General features: G+C 37.8%; 1 protein-coding gene across 1 annotated transcript in view; it reads left to right on the plus strand.

Moving 5' to 3' along the window:
• The window catches only part of GABRG3 (gamma-aminobutyric acid type A receptor subunit gamma3), a 455,270-nt gene that overhangs the window by 122,104 nt on the left and 316,401 nt on the right, over positions 1–16,765 (plus strand). The window lies entirely within an intron of this gene.

Below are 16,765 nucleotides of genomic sequence, written 5' to 3' on the forward strand. Positions count from 1 at the left end.
AGACGGTAGTTGGCTAATTCAGCCAGGTCCAGGGAGGGCTTCTTGAGGAGGGGCCTCACTACCGCCTCTTTCAAGGTGGCAGGAAAGGCACCCTCACTCAGAGACGCACTTATAATTCCCTGGAGCCAGCCTCGTGTAACCTCCCGGGAGGCCAGTACCAACCAGGAGGGACACGGGTCCAATAAACATGTGGCGGCACTATGGGAGTGTTTGGGAGTATTACTTATATATTCAAAAGATGATCTGAAAAATTCATGGAAAATAAGGCTCTTTTTGGTTGTTAGCCATGCTTATAATACTTTACCATCAAGATTGGGGGCAATAAGCTACTCAATATCATGAGAAAACAAGTGGAAAATAATTTTCACACGTCCTTCTAAAGAGCAGCTTAGATGATTAAGAAAAGAATCTAAAATTACCATTTCATGCTGCTCCTTGGTCTCCAATCTTCCGCAGGTGACAATTGAAGTAATTCTTAGCCTTACTGAGTTAAGAGATTACTTTTATATAGGTTTACACTGTATGTGATACATATGAATCAAATCAAATAATATCAAATCAATAAAGCTTGTTTCCATAACTTCTCTTGGCATTTGATGTTTTTCCAATTTGTTAGTATTACAGTTGAGCAAAACAATGAATCACAATTTCAGCTCATAATAAAAGCAAGGGAAAATTAGTAATACTTGATCAATCTTAATTTTTTGTATGTATCTTTACTTCCCATCTAAGGGAAGCTTCACTGTTTAGCTATCAGTGTGGTGTAAAGTTTACAGATTATTTTAAAAGCAGAGATTCCTGGTGTTGGCGGACATTTCAAGTTAGGACATAAATTTGATAACGGTAGCAAGTCAACGAATTGAGTGGCAGTGACATATGCAAAAGAACATAAGCAATTGTCTGATAATTACATTACATCACTGTACATCTTGAGAAAAGATGTACTGCAATTTAAATTTATTTTTGAGACATTGTGAACTGCAATTCTAAAACATTTCAAACTAATATTTCTGATTAGGGAAACTGCCTAGGGACATTGCACTATAATGAAACATCCAGATAAAGTAATAAGTTTTCTTTCATTCTCTATATCAATATCTAGCATGTGAATTATTTTATACCTTAATGGCACATCTGGGCAAAGACCAATATTTATTTTTATTGAACAAATATATCATAGGAGATTGAAGTTACAAAAGGGAATTATTGCATATGGGCTGGTAAATGTGGTAAAGAAATCAGTCTATTTCTTCCAAGTACCTTCCAAAATTTGAACAATAAAAGTTTCAATGCCATATTCATAAATGCCAAATATAGCAAATATAAACTACTGTTTTTTGGCTTATTATGTTTCCTCCTCTATCAAATAATCATTAATTAGCCCAAAATAATATTCTTGTTTGTGTTTTAACTTCAGTCAATATATCACAATTGGCTTTAAAATACTGACATTTGCAATAAATATAATTAGGTACTCAACCACCAATTGTTATAAGTTTTAGCTTAGCATGAATGGAAGAAGAAAGACTATGCTAAGCTTCATTAAATAGAATTGGCTTTTAAATTAAATGTATATTTGAAGGCTCCTTTTGAGCAAGAGGTATGCAAAATGACATGAGCAATCTAACAAGTTTGATAAGGTCAGCAAAGCCCCTTGAACTCAATCAGATTTCCTTCTAGATACTTATATAAGCATCCTTATTAAAGTAGATAGCAGGCTAATTCAAGGAGCACAAAGTTTTAGAATATTTTTTCTGTTGTGCTATACAAATGAAGGCTGTGTGAATTGGCCCTTATCCTTGGAAAATGTGATGTTAAGGGTATATTCAACTTGAATTTGAAATTCAGATTCCACATTGGAAGGCAGGATCAGCAGAGAAATGTAATATTTCATGAGTATAAGAAAGAGTAAAGGTAAGTTTTATGATTGGCCATAGTTTAGAACAGGAATCCCCAAACCCTTCACCTCATCATGTTCACTGACCCCCAAATATTTATTAAATGAAAATAATGTAATAACTTCAACTTCAATTAATAGTACTACAGTACTAGTATTACTACTAATATAATGTAATAAAAACATGAACTCATTGCTGGCAAGGAAAAGCATTACAAGCAGGGCTGAGATTCAGCCTATTCTGACTGGTTTGGGTGAACCGGTAGCTCTGACGATCAGGTGGGCCCACCTGCCCACCCCTGCTCTATACTGACCTTTATTTCCTTTGTTTGAAGCCCAGCTGATCGGCGCGGCAGAGTGGATTGCCGTGCCTCAGTTGTTTTACTCACTGGGGCTGTAGTAGAAGGTAAGTTTTAGAGCTGAATTCAAACACGCGTGCACTCAACGAACTGGTTGTTACACCGGTTGTATCCCACCACTGATTACAAGGTCAATTTCTACAAAAGATTATGGCATAAGTAGATAAAGATAAAACCTGGCAATAACTTAAAACTAGAACATTAAAAAAAAAAGAAATGAAAGAGTTGGTTTTGCCTGGTCAAGAGCAAACAATTCAAACTAATGCAAAAAAGGCCAGAATTGGGGGGGGGGGGGATCATCAAATGATTCAAAGTGCAGATTGTGCAAACAAGCAGAAGAAACAATAGATCATGCAAGAAGATTACCCAAACTGATTATAAACAACAAAATAACAGAGTTGGAAGGGATCTTGGAGATCTGGTAGTTCAACTCCCTGCTGAAGCAGGAGACCTTATATCTTTTCAGACAAATGGCTGTCCAATCTCTTAAAAACCTCCAGTGATGGAGCACCCACAACTTCTGGAGGCAAGTTGTTCCACTGATTAATTATTCTGTCAGGAAATTTCTCCTTAGTTCTAGGCTGGATGTCTCCTTGATTAGTTTCCATCCATTGTTTCTTGTGCTGTTCTTGTATTGTGCTATGCCTCAGTGTTGACTTTCTTTCCCTTAAAACATATCTTATGATGGTTCATGAAGGGTGAATAGTTAAGATCATTTCAAGTCATTGATACTTCATTTTGAATTTTCCATTTATGAGTTTGCAAATTGTAAAATTTGTATGTATTTTTAAAGTCAGACGTGGTTGAGCTTTCAACCTGAACAGCCCCATCTGACAGAAAAATCATTGCATACATCATGGGTGTCAAACTCTGTCATGGGCCGGATTGTGACATATCGTGATGGTTTTTGCCTTTGCAGAGCCAGGGTGGGCGTGGCCTGTGTGTGAAGTATCTGGCCTGTGGGCCGCCATTTTGACAGGCTTGCATTACATGCTTGAATATAATGAATGACCTTGGAAGTCTTCTAGTCTAACCCCCTGTACAAGGAGAAGACACTATATCATTTCAGACAAATGGCTGTCCAGTTTTTTTTTTTTTAAAAAAACCTCCAGTGATGGAGCACCCACAACTTCTGAAGGCAAACTATTCCACTAGTTTATTGCTCACAGTTGGCAAAATAACTCATTGAAACATCTGTAAAAATTACCATGTGCCAGTAATAAACATAGAGTTGAAAAAGTAGTCAAAAATCAACAGGTTAAAATATTGTGGGTATTCTGAATATGAATTTATAACGTCTTAGCACATAATATCTCAGATTCAACTGTGGTTGAAAAAAAAGTGTGGATAGTTGATGTGGCAGTATCAGGGGATAGTAGAATAGAAGATACAGAATTGGAGAAGATCACAAAGTATCACAGTCTGAAAATCTTAGTCCCAGTGGTTACTGGCATACTGGGTATCCATCTGTTAATTATAAAGGCCATACTGCTTGTTTCTGCACATATACTATATTGATACATTATGACATTGAGGGGGAACCCAATGCAAATGAAAGCCAACACTAGCTGAAGAGTTGGCAGCTGTGATTCTGTGTTGTTATATAAATAATATCAAGTCCCATTGACTTTGGGTTCAATCAGTTCTGACCATTTTAGAGAAACCTAGCTTAATAGCTGAGAACTGAGAAGATGAATGAAGCCCCAAATAACATTAGCTTTATTGGCCACAAAGAGATTTGATAGGCAAAGAATTTCATGAGATAACTGATAACTGGTGATTCATGTCAGTTTTAGATAGTCCATTACTTCACTTAATACCTTCCTCAGCATTCAGTATATAAGGATAGGAAGTTGTAATGTGGTATTGTACCACAATATACTGTATGTGACAAGCGCAGAACCTTTCCTAACTATAATACAAAGTAGTTCAAAGCTGTGTATTTTGATTCTCTGCTTTGAAGCAAATGCCAACTTTGGGGTGATCCAATCAAAGCTTTGAAAAAAAATCAAATAACTCCTGAAAGCTTTGTTAACATTTTGGAGGAAATGAAAGTGCTGGTGTCAGCTTTTCTCCCTCTTGCTTTAATCTAATTGTTGATTTCTTTGCCTTTTCTGTTGATGGCACACTGTCCCTGTAGCCTCCGCGCAATGCCAACTACATTACTCTGGGATACACTTTTGATTATAGACAATATATCCTGAAATAGTACACTACAGCACATTTGCTCTGCAGAGTTGCCTTAATCCCCTGCTAGTTACATAACAACTTGGACTTACTTACTCACTGGAGGGGATATAAATCACTGAGTAGCATAGGTACCTGCTTTGGCCAGGGATTGTCTCAATTAGGAATAAAACAGCTCATATTCTATAGGATTCTTAAGCTAACAGCTGTGTTTGACGTTTGGTCCATGGGGTAATGAGATGGGACATCTTCCAAGTTTAGAATATAAATATTCAGCCTGTTTCATGATGAAGGAAGACACATAGGCAGTGGAATCATCAATACATTAACATATTGGCACTGGATATGGCAAATTGGTCATTCCACAATTTGAATCTAACCCCGCTTCAGAAATAAATTCAGTGATTCCTTTCATACTCATGTCTTCATCATACAATATCACCACAATCATCTTGTCAGACAGCAGTTCATTATAAGAATAATGATGCTTTGGGATATAAACACCTGGAGTAGATTAAGTTGTTTAGAGGGGTTGACAAATAAAACAATTAAGAGTCTGCAGCAATATTTCAAAAAAAAAAAAAGCCATTTTTTAAAATTTGGGCTGTCAGCTTATTTTCCACAAGAATCGCTTTTTAAAAAATCTATGGAGATTTGGTTGTAATTGCCATATTTGTGGATAGGGTATGTGTGTGTGTGATTTTTGGACAGTCTCACTCTTTCAATTCATGTCATGAGGAAATAGAAGGAGGAAGTTGTACTGGTGTGTTTGTCACCCTGAGTTGCATATTGGGAAAAAAAAGTGGGATAAAGATCTGAAAAAAGAAAAGAAAAAGAAAATAAGCCTTCTTATTGCCCAAGTAGGTATGAACAAAGAATGAGATTTGTATTTTTACAAGCCTGGGGAAAGCCTGGGGAAAAAGAATGGAACTCTTGCAGACTCTGTTTAACCTGTGGGCTCTGCATACCCATTGCTAATACAGTATGAAACCATGTGATGAGTATAAGAAAATAAAAAAATCACAGTAGGGCATTAAACCCCTTGAGTTAAATTTGTTCCTGTTCTTAAAGCAAATTGAAAAATACCTTTCCAGCCAGAAGACGAATGGAATTTGAGGGAGTGAGGAAATTCTGTTAGCTGCTGCTGAAACTATACAAGGTATTAATCAAATAACACTGAAGTGAAATATGGAGAAGAGGGTTATGTGATTATAACTACATCTTGACTTTATGCTTTACTTCCCCTTCCCTCCATGGATAATTCTTACAGGGAAATGTATGGCAAGTGAAGAAAAGATAGTTCATTTTTCTCTCAAAATTGCCCTTTCAAACTTGCTTGCCATGATTTTTCCCCCCCTTTTAATAACTAGCTCCTTTTAACTAAAAAAAAAGGGTTAAACAAAAAATAAACACGTGGTAAGGATATTATTAAGCTGAACATAACTCGTTTAGCATGGGGTATAGTATTTACTTAGATACTAGCAATTTTACCCAATAGATCATTTTCAGCAGATTAGTTGGACTTAAGTTATTTTCAGTGTAATGTAGTCAATTTAGTTTAATGAAAAGAAGGACTAGGGGAGACATGATAGCAGTGTTCCAATATCTCAGGGGTTGCCACAAAGAAGAGGGAGTCAAGCTATTCTCCAAAGTACCTGAGGGTAGAACAAGAAGCTATGGGTGGAAACTAATCAAGGAGAGAAGCAACCTAGAACTAAGGAGAAATTTCCTGACAGTTAGAACAATTAATCAGTGGAACAACTTGCCTCCAGAAGTTGTGAATGCTCCAACGCTGGAAGTTTTTAAGAAGATATTGGATAACCATTTGTCTGAAGTGGTGTAGGGTTTCCTGCTTAAGCAGGGGGTTGGACTAGAAGACTTCCAAGGTCCCTTCCAATTCTGTTATTCTGTTAATTATGTTCGCTGGAAAGTGAGCCTATGAGGTTATTAAAGGATAGTCCTCAATTTACAACAGTTCATTTAGTGACCATTCAAAGTTATAACAGCACTAAAAAAAGTGACTTATGACTTGTGTGAAGTTTTTCACACTTATAACTGTTGCAGCATCCCCATGGTCACATAATTAAGATTCAGATGCTTGGCAACTGACTCTGTGTCCTGGGATCATGTGATCCCCTTTTGCGACCTTCTGATAAGCAAAGTTGATGGGGAAGCTAGATTCATTTAACAACTATGTTACTAACTTAACAACTGCAGTGATTTACTTAACAAATGTGGTGAGAAAAGACATAAAATGGGGCAAAACTCACTTAACAAATACCTCACTCAGCAACATAAATTTTGGGCTGAATTGTGGTCGTAAGTTGAAGCCTACCTCTATTTTGGTTCATCATACAGTCAGCCAGATGGTCAGACTGGATTTGGCATTTTTGTCCACCTATTACGTCCTTCTCAAGGACCTGGGATAGGCAGAGGTGGATGTTTGATGGTGTTACAGATATCATCCAATCCACAGATTGTAAGATGTTCCAAGTAAAGCTGCTTTTTTGCAATTGACTGATGGTGAATTTGTCAATGCTGCTAATGTTCAAGTGGTGCTCCTGTTGTTTTGGGATTTCACCCAAGGTGCCTATTACTATTTGCTTTCTTTTGCCAGTAGTTCTTTTTCTATTTGCCGGTCTTTGTATTTAGTTATCTTCTCCAGTTCTTTATTTATTTTATTTATTTATTTATTAAATTTGTATACCGCCCTACTCCCGAAGGACTCAGGGCGGTGAACAGCCATAAAAAATAAAACATGTAAATACAAAATTTAAAATAGAGATAAAACCGATTAAATAAATTTGGCTGAACCATTTTTAAAACCCCAATAATTTAAAACCAAATTTAAAATTCCCATTTAAAAGAGGAAAATTTAGGTCAGGCCAGCTTGATGAAATAGGAATGTCTTAAGCGCGCGACGGAAGGTACGCAGATCCGGGATCCTCTGTATCTCTGGGGGGAGCTCGTTCCAGATAGTAGGTGCCCCACAGAGAAGGCTCTCCCCCTGGGGGCCACCAGTCGACATTGTTTGGCCGACGGCACCCGGAGGAGCCCCTCTCTATGGGAGCGTACTGATCGGTGGGAGGCTATTGGTGGTAGCAGGCGGTCCCGTAAATAACCAGGTCCTAAGCCATGGAGCGCTCTAAAGGTGATAACCAAAACCTTGAAGCGCACTCGGAAGACCACCGGGAGCCAGTGCAGCTCGTGCAGGAGAGGCATTACATGGGAGCGCCACGTCGCTCCCATCACCACCTGCGCGGGCCGCACTCTGCGCCAGTTGGAGCCTCCGAGTGCTCCTCAAGGGGACCCCCATGTAGAGAGCGTTACAATAGTCCAGACGGGAGGTGACGAGGGCATGAGTGACCGTGTGTAACGAGTCCCAATCCAGAAAGGGACACAACTGGCGGATCAGGCGAACCTGATAAAAAATCCTCCCGGTCACGGCCATCAAGTGCTCTTCTAAAGACAGCCGTGAATCCAGGAGGACACCCAAGTTGCGAGCCAATGATTTGCCCCCAATAGTCAGCGATGGCACCAGCTGACTATATCGGGACGTCGGAAACCACAGCCACTCGGTCTTGGATGGGTTGAGCCTGAGCCTGTTTCTCCCCTTTCTCTTTTACTCTGCTATCTCCAGGTACTGTCATGTCCATCATCCAGACTTTTTTGTTTTCCTTATCGACAATTGTTACGTCTGGGATGTTACATGACAGGTGCCTGTCTATTTGAATTCTAAGTCCCAGAGCACTTTAGCTCCTTCAGATTCTACTACTTTCTTTATTTTATGGTCCACATTAAGGCATACTCTTGCAATGGATCATACTCATATTCATGACTTGTAGGGAATGTACAGTTTTTAGTTCAGTTGTTTATGAAATATTTTTAAAGAATATTCTAGGGATCAAGAGTAAAAACTAAATCTACAGTGGCAACCAGAAAAGATGGCTGAGGTGTAAAACAAAAATGCATACCTCCAACTTCCCACAAACTTTTAATCACTGAAAAAAGAGAATTATTGATTTTCTTTTTTCTCTTTCTTTCTTCCCATCCTCCATCTCCTGAGTTCCTAAAAATATAAAAGTCAATTTCTACATTCTATGTGTGTTTTTTCTTATTTCGTTTCAAGGTTATCTCTTAGCACAGCATCTATATAATAAAGTACTATTTGAACATTACATTTCCATATATTCTTTATTTAGCAGAATAACCAGAAGCCAAAAATTCTAGTTAGCTGAAAGAAGCCCCCATCTCCAGCAAAAATATGGTTTTTTTGTGTCTGCTATATGCAACATTATGTTAGGTATGCCAATTTAGAAATGATCACTTGGGGTTTACTGATTGTAAATCAAGCTTTTGTCTAGTGGCCAGGTCTAATCTCTAAATATAATTTTGGAAATTAGATGTATGGCTGAAACAGGCTGGGCAATGATCCAGACCTATAAAATATTTTGTCAAGCAACAAACCAATTCAGTGGAAGATCTGAAATCTCAGACATCTTTGCCTCAGTGTTGATAGATTCATGCTTTGACATTGTTATGCCCCTCCTGTTTCAATTTAAAGGGCAAAGTCAATAGCAGTGAAAAGAAAAATGAAACCATTCAAGGAAATTTAGTAGGAAACTGGGGCATCTGGGGAGGAATATCTGCTAACAAAAAATATAATTAGCAAATTAATAGCTTACTTGACCCCAATAGCTGGGAGACAGGATATGACAAGAGTTACAATATGTTCCTCATATAGAAAAAAGCAAGGCATTCACTTTAAAATGAAGCAAAACAGCTACCATGGAAATGATTAGAAACTGATGAGAAGGATTAAGCTCAGGTTTGATCATAAAGTCACCAGTGAGATTTACTAGAGGGAGGGAGGAAGAGTTGAAATACAGATGTTCGAGCAGCTATGTAGGAAAATGATGCTTTCCCAAATTCTCCAGAGCTCCAGCAGTGGAAAGCACAAAATGGAAGATTTCCACAATGGCCAAGTCAGAAGAAAATGGATTCAGCAGGCCAAGGAGGACAGGGACACAATGTCAGTTGGAAAACATCCAGATCCCACACACAAATACCTTGGTTTGGAAAAAATGGATTTCCAATGGCAGTGAGAAATATAGGCTTGCTCTTGGAATATACAAATATGCCAGCGTGGGTTGCTACCGGTTCACCCCAGTTCGGGTGAACTGGTAGCGGCAGTGGCGGGAGGCTCCGCCTACCTGCCCAGATGTCTCTGTGCATGCACAGAAGCTTCTGTGCATGCGCAGAAGCATCACACACATAAGCGCAAGAGTGCCCACAACCGAACCGCTAGCAGCCAAAATTGAAACCCACTACTAATATATGCATATATTAGTGTGACATAGATAATTGAAAATATAAAAGTTTATCAATTCCAGCCATGTTCATTGATACATGTGTGGGATGAAACAAGATTTGAGACATACTAGAAGCATGCTTTCCACTGTTTATTTCCATTTTTTTTTAAATTTGATTTATATGCCGCCCTTCTCCGGAGACTCAGGGCAGCTTACAATGCGTTAAGCAATAGCCTTCATACTTTTGTATATTTATATAAAGTCAGCTTATTGCCCCCACAAACTGGGTCCTCATTTTACCTACCTTAGAAAGGATGGAAGGCTGAGTCAACCTTGAGCCTGGTGAGATTCAAACTTACAGTAATTGCAGACAGCTCGTGTTAATCAAAATGCTTTTAGTCTGCTGAGCCACCAGGCCCCATTGCTCATTTATTGCAGGATCCAATCTAAGTTGGTCACTGGGACCAAAGATTTATTCTTCCAAGCTTTTAGGTTCAATCTGTAGCCATCCCCAGGGAACTTCTCTCTCTCTCCAGAATGTGTACACTGGGCTGTTCTATGTGTTGTATTTATATGGTGCCTGTTTGTGTGTGGCTTTTAGTTGTTAATTAGGGTGTTGATGGCCAGCTATTAAGTCCTAAGGACATGGTAAGCAGGTGATAAATCAGCACTCCTAATGACTAACAAAGGTCTGTTTCCCAGGATTCGGTCGTTTCTCTGGCTATTTTTGTCCCTGCTTGGCCAACAAACATAGTAGCTGCAAAACTGAATGCCTGTCTTTGTTCATTGCAATGTAAGGCTACCAATGAGTTTGGTTTCCTCATCTAACTGTTTGCTTATGTTCTTGCAGTCTGGTGGTTCTCTCCTGCCTGTATGTCCTACATAATCATAGGGCAATCAATGCAAGGAATCCAGTAAATTATATTAGAAGTCCCACCTATCCCACCTTCAAATGATCCTTGTAGTGCATGATTTGTCCTCATATGGTAACCTCTGGGTGATGGGCAATGCCTACTAGCAGATCTTGGAAGTTGTGTTCATTTGTTCTTGTTGCTATTTTAAAATTGTTTGTGACAGACAGAGAATGGTCTACTTATGCCTTCCAAATTACTAGCACCAAACCAATTTATTCACGTAAGCATCCTTTAAGGGGTAAAGCAATTACATTCTTCTTTGCTTCTTTCTCCTTTTCTCCCAAAGGGTGAGGTCACACTAGAAAGCTCATGAAATAATTAATATGCTTTGTTTTTTAATGAAAGAGAGGTTAGGCCACCCAAAATGAAGACATCTTCAGTTTAGTGTCAATTATGATAAACTATTTATACTGGTATCTATCTATGTAGTGGTCTATGAAAGAAAGTATAAATTATAATATCATGTTTATTTTTTTAAAAAAAAAGTTGTAATATAACAGGGTCTTAGTTCTAAAAATAAGTTTTTGTTCTTGTAGCTACTTCAGAAAGAACCTGAAACTTGGCCTCAGAGTCATGTGCAAATTATTTTGGCCTGTCATTCACGCTAGACAATATCAATTGCATGTCTATTTCTGGCACAAGAAATAGACTGGCACTTTATTTTTATTGCTCTTCAGTGACATGGTATATTTGATTTATTGTACTGGTGTAGGCTGGAAGAGAAGGGAAGCAAATAAATTTTACAAACTTCTATTTAATATAATTTGAACATTTGTCAATATAGTAGATGTTGATATTTGCCTTTTTGCTACTTTGTCATTGGGACTATATAAGCTTCTGTGGTTGCATAGCTTTCTAAAAAAAATTTTGTGTGCCTTCATCAGTATTTGACCTTGCAGAGGTCATTCTGCTTATTTTAGATTTTGGAATAATTGGACTAATCGTCTGTAACAATTAAGTGAGCCATGAGGCCCGACTAATTATTTGAAAATTGTTTTAGATTTTGCCATAAGAATTTGACTCATTAGCAGTGAAAATTGTGCTAGGTAAATGTAACATTTAATTAACAGAGATATATTAAACAACTGAAGGCCACTGATGTATAGGTTCTTCAGAGTGCCTTAGGATGAAATGAACCTTCTAGATAATTCCTGACACAATGTAATGAAAATTATGTAGTCAAGGATTATTTAGTGTTATGTTCATTATGAGGGTCATTTTTGGGTGCCAACCAAAAAGTAAGTAAACAGCTATTACATGGTGGTTTTCAGTGGTGGAATTCAAATATTTTTACTACCGGTTCTGAGGGCGTGGCTTGGTGGGCATGGTGTTGCTTGGTGGGTATGGCTTGGTGGGCATGGCAGGGGAAGGATACTGCAAAATCTCCATTCCCACCCCACTCTAGGGGAGGGGATATTGCAAAATCTCCATTCCCACCCCACTCTGGGGCCAGCCAGAGGTGGTATTTGCCAGTTCTCTGAACTACTCAAAATTTCCGCTGCCGGTTCTCCAGAACCTGTCAGAACCTGCTGAATAGCACCCCTGGTGGTTTTACCATGCACTGTGAAATATTTGGTGACCAAAAAAAGACAAGATATTGATTCTTAACAGTTTATATAGAGATATGCAACATATTGGTGCTTTGAAATGCAGACAAAGAACTTGAGAAACCAGATGTGAGGTGAATGGGGTGGCAGGGAGATAGGTAAGTGGGATTTACGTGCAAACCAGCTTGGAAAGATTACTTTTCAGAAAGGATTTATTTGTCTCATATTTGTGCCACATTCTCTCTCTTTCCATCTCTGTTTTTTCCCATCTTAAATAAAACACCTCCTAAGCAAAAAACACTTTAACCATGCGCCCCATGAGTCAAAAGGGATGACTGCCTATTAGGATGGATTGTACTGTCCTGACTTATTTTCATGCTTTTTGTACTTTTTAAAAAGTGTTGGTTGAAAACTTTTTACTTGCTGGGCTTTTAAACATTGCAGTTTCCACTGCATTGCAATATTTTAAAGCTAAATACTCTTTGTCTCATGCAGTTAATATTTGAAAGAAGGGTTTGTTTGTTTATTATGCTGTATTTTTTTTCGTTTTAATTAAGATGTTAGATCCATACTTAGTCATAATTTGTGAATAGCACATCCGTTGATTTCTTTCAGATTTCCATTGCTTTCAGCAAGACTACTCATTATTTCTACAATTTCTTTCTGCTACAGCTTTCCTTTAGTATGACTAAGTCTGTATCCCACTTAATGTAAGCTGATGGGGACATATGTACAAAGAATTGTGTATGCAAATAATTCATTAGGCTATGGGTTAAAATACATGTGCATAAAATAGTGAGTGTTTGTAGATGCATTTGTAATTATCTCTAATACAATACAGTGGAAAATTCATAGTGGAAATTCATCCATTCATTGAATTATTGTTGCTGATGTTGTTATCGTTGTTATTAATATTATTTATTACAAGTTTCCCATTTTTAATTATGTCTGAACATTTTAGGGAAGAGAAAGAAAACTACATTATGTCCCATCAGTGGCACTTTATTAAAATTAATGATGGGACATTTAAGAATGATATTAAGGAAGCTATTCAGACTAAGCTACAGCAGCTGGTGCAATAATGTACTTTGCATAAGCTGAGAAATATAACTTTTAATTTGCTTGCCCAATCAACTGAGACAATGATCACCCCACTTTTATTATAACACATATTTAAAAAATTCTACCATCAGTCTTTTCATATTCTTACTTGACACATCCATAGAAATTCAGTGAATTGTTTTAGTTTTCTCATTACTCCAAGCAGCATGGGTTCCTATAGCCTTTTCTGTATTGCCAGAAAACAGTAAAATATATGTGACACAGAGATGGTGGCAGCTTGAGTCTTTAAACCTGCATAGTAGCAGTTTTCTGTATCCTGATGCTTGATCTGCCGTAGCATCATCCTGTTTCCAAATACAGTTTTACTATCAAAGCCACTACACTTGTGAAGTACCTTCCATCAAAAAAAGAATGTGTTTAATTCACCCATTTCTCTTTATTGGATGTGCAATCCATTTGAGCAATTTATAGCATAGTTGGCTTCATAACATCTATTTTTCCAATATGTGTCTGTTCCAGATTTGGACTGTGCTACAGCAAAAGACCAAACAAATGGAATGATAAAACAAAGAAAGAAAAGTATTTGTAGCATACTGGGCCAGTATTGCTGCATTCCCTGAATGGAGATAAAGTTTCAGAATCTAATTGTGAATGCTTACCAAAACTAGAATAATGTTTCTTGTCTGCAAATATCCTTCACGCAATGTAACTTCTTTCTATACCCCTTCCTAGATGTTAAAGCAGAGCTTGATTCTAATTGTGGGAATTTAACTGGTTGACCAGTGCCTGTTATACACATAATGCTCATATTTCATGAAAGCACGTTGCTCAAAGTAAGGTTCAACTCCAAGTTTACATCACTAGTGCTACAGAAAGAATACAGAAGAATCTTCAGAAATTCAAATTTTAATTCCATGGTTGACCAGTTTAACAATTCAGACTTGCACATGTACAGAGGTGCGTTTCACATAATTATATCACCGGTTCGCTGCACACTGAAAAAGTGAATGTGGCTTGCATACATGTGCGTGGCTTAGAAAACGTGGCTAAATAGGACGGCATAGAGCCTGGGCAGGTGGGTGGGACCACCCGGGGCCACCACCACTGGTTCACTCAAACCGGTCTAAACCAGCTGAATAACACCACTGCACGTGCACACACACACACACATCTGGGACACTCTCAAGGAGTCCTACTAACCTTTAGAACATTGAGGGCTTTAGTGCAGTATTACAGGAAGATGTGCTGCAATTCAATTATTAGAAAACCAAAGTTATGGCCTTTGTCAAAAGGCCCCAAACCCAGTTATGAATTATATATCACCACAAAATTGAGCAGATTGCCTTCTTCAAATACTTGTGGATGATTTGTTATTCTGTCAGCTATAGGAAAGCTTGTGGGGGCTACATTTTTCAAGGTATACAGAGGACTTATCTGCAATCCTTAAAAATCTTAGGACAAGATGTGGACCATAAATATGCATAGTTGTTAAACTCTTTGATGCTGACCTATCAGCATAGGTACTCTATGATCTCAGCTAAGTCCCTTTTCCAATTTTCCCCATTGGAATTTATATAGTTTAAATTCTTAGGGCAGCCCTTAAAGCCCCAACTATATCTCCACTGCTGTAACTGAAGACAGACCTCATTAGAAGAGCATGGCTGTTCATACTTAGCTATTGGCTTAGACCAGGGCTGTCAAACTCCTGGCCCGCAGGCCAGATGTGTCACGCACTGGGCATGCCCATGCCTGGTTTAGCGAAGGGGGGGGGAGTCCTGATATGTCACGTGACGCTGCCATGAAAACGTGAGTTTGACACCCCTGGTTTAGATGTTCATCCCCTTAGTCTTGTTCCTCTAATGACAATCAACGATTTCCAATCAAGTTAGAAACAGTTGTGAAAACCTTCCTCTTTCCTACATAGAATGGTTAGAATCAGGACAAAGCCTTATTAAACATCTTTACTGATACCAATCATCAGTCTTAAGATCTCTTTCTCTGAAGATCTTAGATATACTATCTCTCACCTGGCATACTTAACAAAAGTGAAAATGCACAATACAGGAGGACCTTTACTTTGGCTTGATTTCACACTTCTTCTCAGTAATGCCTTTTTTACTCTCAGTATGCAGACAGTAAAGTATGCCTTCTTCCATTGATTGCATTAGCACAGATGTTTCCTGCAATTTTATTCAACAGTTACTATAGAAATATCCAGGACACACAGAACAGTTTTACAGTTCCCTGTGCTACATCTTTCAGCCATTAACCCTGCCACAAAATACAGCTTTCACAGGTACCATGTGGCAATGCTCAACATTTGCCATAAAATAAGTGCTAACTCATGCTTACTACCAAACTAATAGGTTGGTCTCAGCATGTCCCTGGTCTGCCATCAAAGAGTATTTATAGTGTATGAGGTTATAATCTCATATTTTATCTTATTTACTCTCAATGTCACATATTTTATCTGTTTTTGATATTCCCTTATAGCTTTTTACATCTTTTATATTCCTATGTCCCCCATGTCCTTTTATACATTTTATGCTCCCATGACTTATTTTAATGTCTTTATTCCTTCCCCATGCCTTATGCTGGTTTATGATCATAATAAAGATTTATTTGATTTGATGAATCTAGAGCACTCTAGGGTTATCTGAATAATCTCCACCTTTCACATCGTCATTCCAGTGACACTAGTTTTCTGCAGTCAGCTGTTGGCAAGAAAAGAGACAGCACACAAACTGCTATCATTCATATTACTACACCACATTATCAGGGTGAACACATGAAAGCCAACTTGACCTGTCTCCTATACAGACACGCTACAGTGAAATTGAGTGATATTGATAGAGGATGTCTAAAACACATGGACGTGATAACTACTCTGGATTTCTAATGCTTGAATGATCTAGGAAAGAATAAAATAAAAAGAAAATTATAAACAAAAAAGAATATTTTGATTTTCTATAACCATAAATTGAATGGGATATGAAATCTAAAAGTTATTAAACTTTTATTAAATTATTTGAATAAATGATTTGCTTCCAATAAATGATTTCCATACTGTATAAAAGGGAAAAGTAATATGAAGTATTTTATTGATATTTTAGCAAATTTGCTTTATGTTGCTTACAGGATTTTACTCTTACTTGAGTGCAGATTTATAGTATTATTCTATCAAATGTGGTTCAAATGACTACATTTAGTCTTGAATTTCTAAAATACAAAGCAACATGTATATTTAAACATCTCAACCAGCTGCAGCCACTTACACACAAGATTTTGATATCTGAACCTGTTTGCTGGATCAGTCAAAATGCAGAAGGGTGATGTATAGCAGCAATAATAATCCTACTCTAATATTAACAGAAAACTCAAACCTAGACAGTCCTTTGTTGCACACTAACAAATGACTTACTGCTGCAAGCATCTGTTTTACTGTCATTGATTATTTATGGCTGGATATCTGTGTAGAACAATTGAT

This window comes from Pituophis catenifer, unplaced genomic scaffold, assembly GCF_029215685.1.
Source record: "Pituophis catenifer annectens isolate HBS135680 unplaced genomic scaffold, rPitCat1.0.hap2 SCAF_4, whole genome shotgun sequence".
Lineage (NCBI taxonomy): Eukaryota > Metazoa > Chordata > Lepidosauria > Squamata > Colubridae > Pituophis > Pituophis catenifer.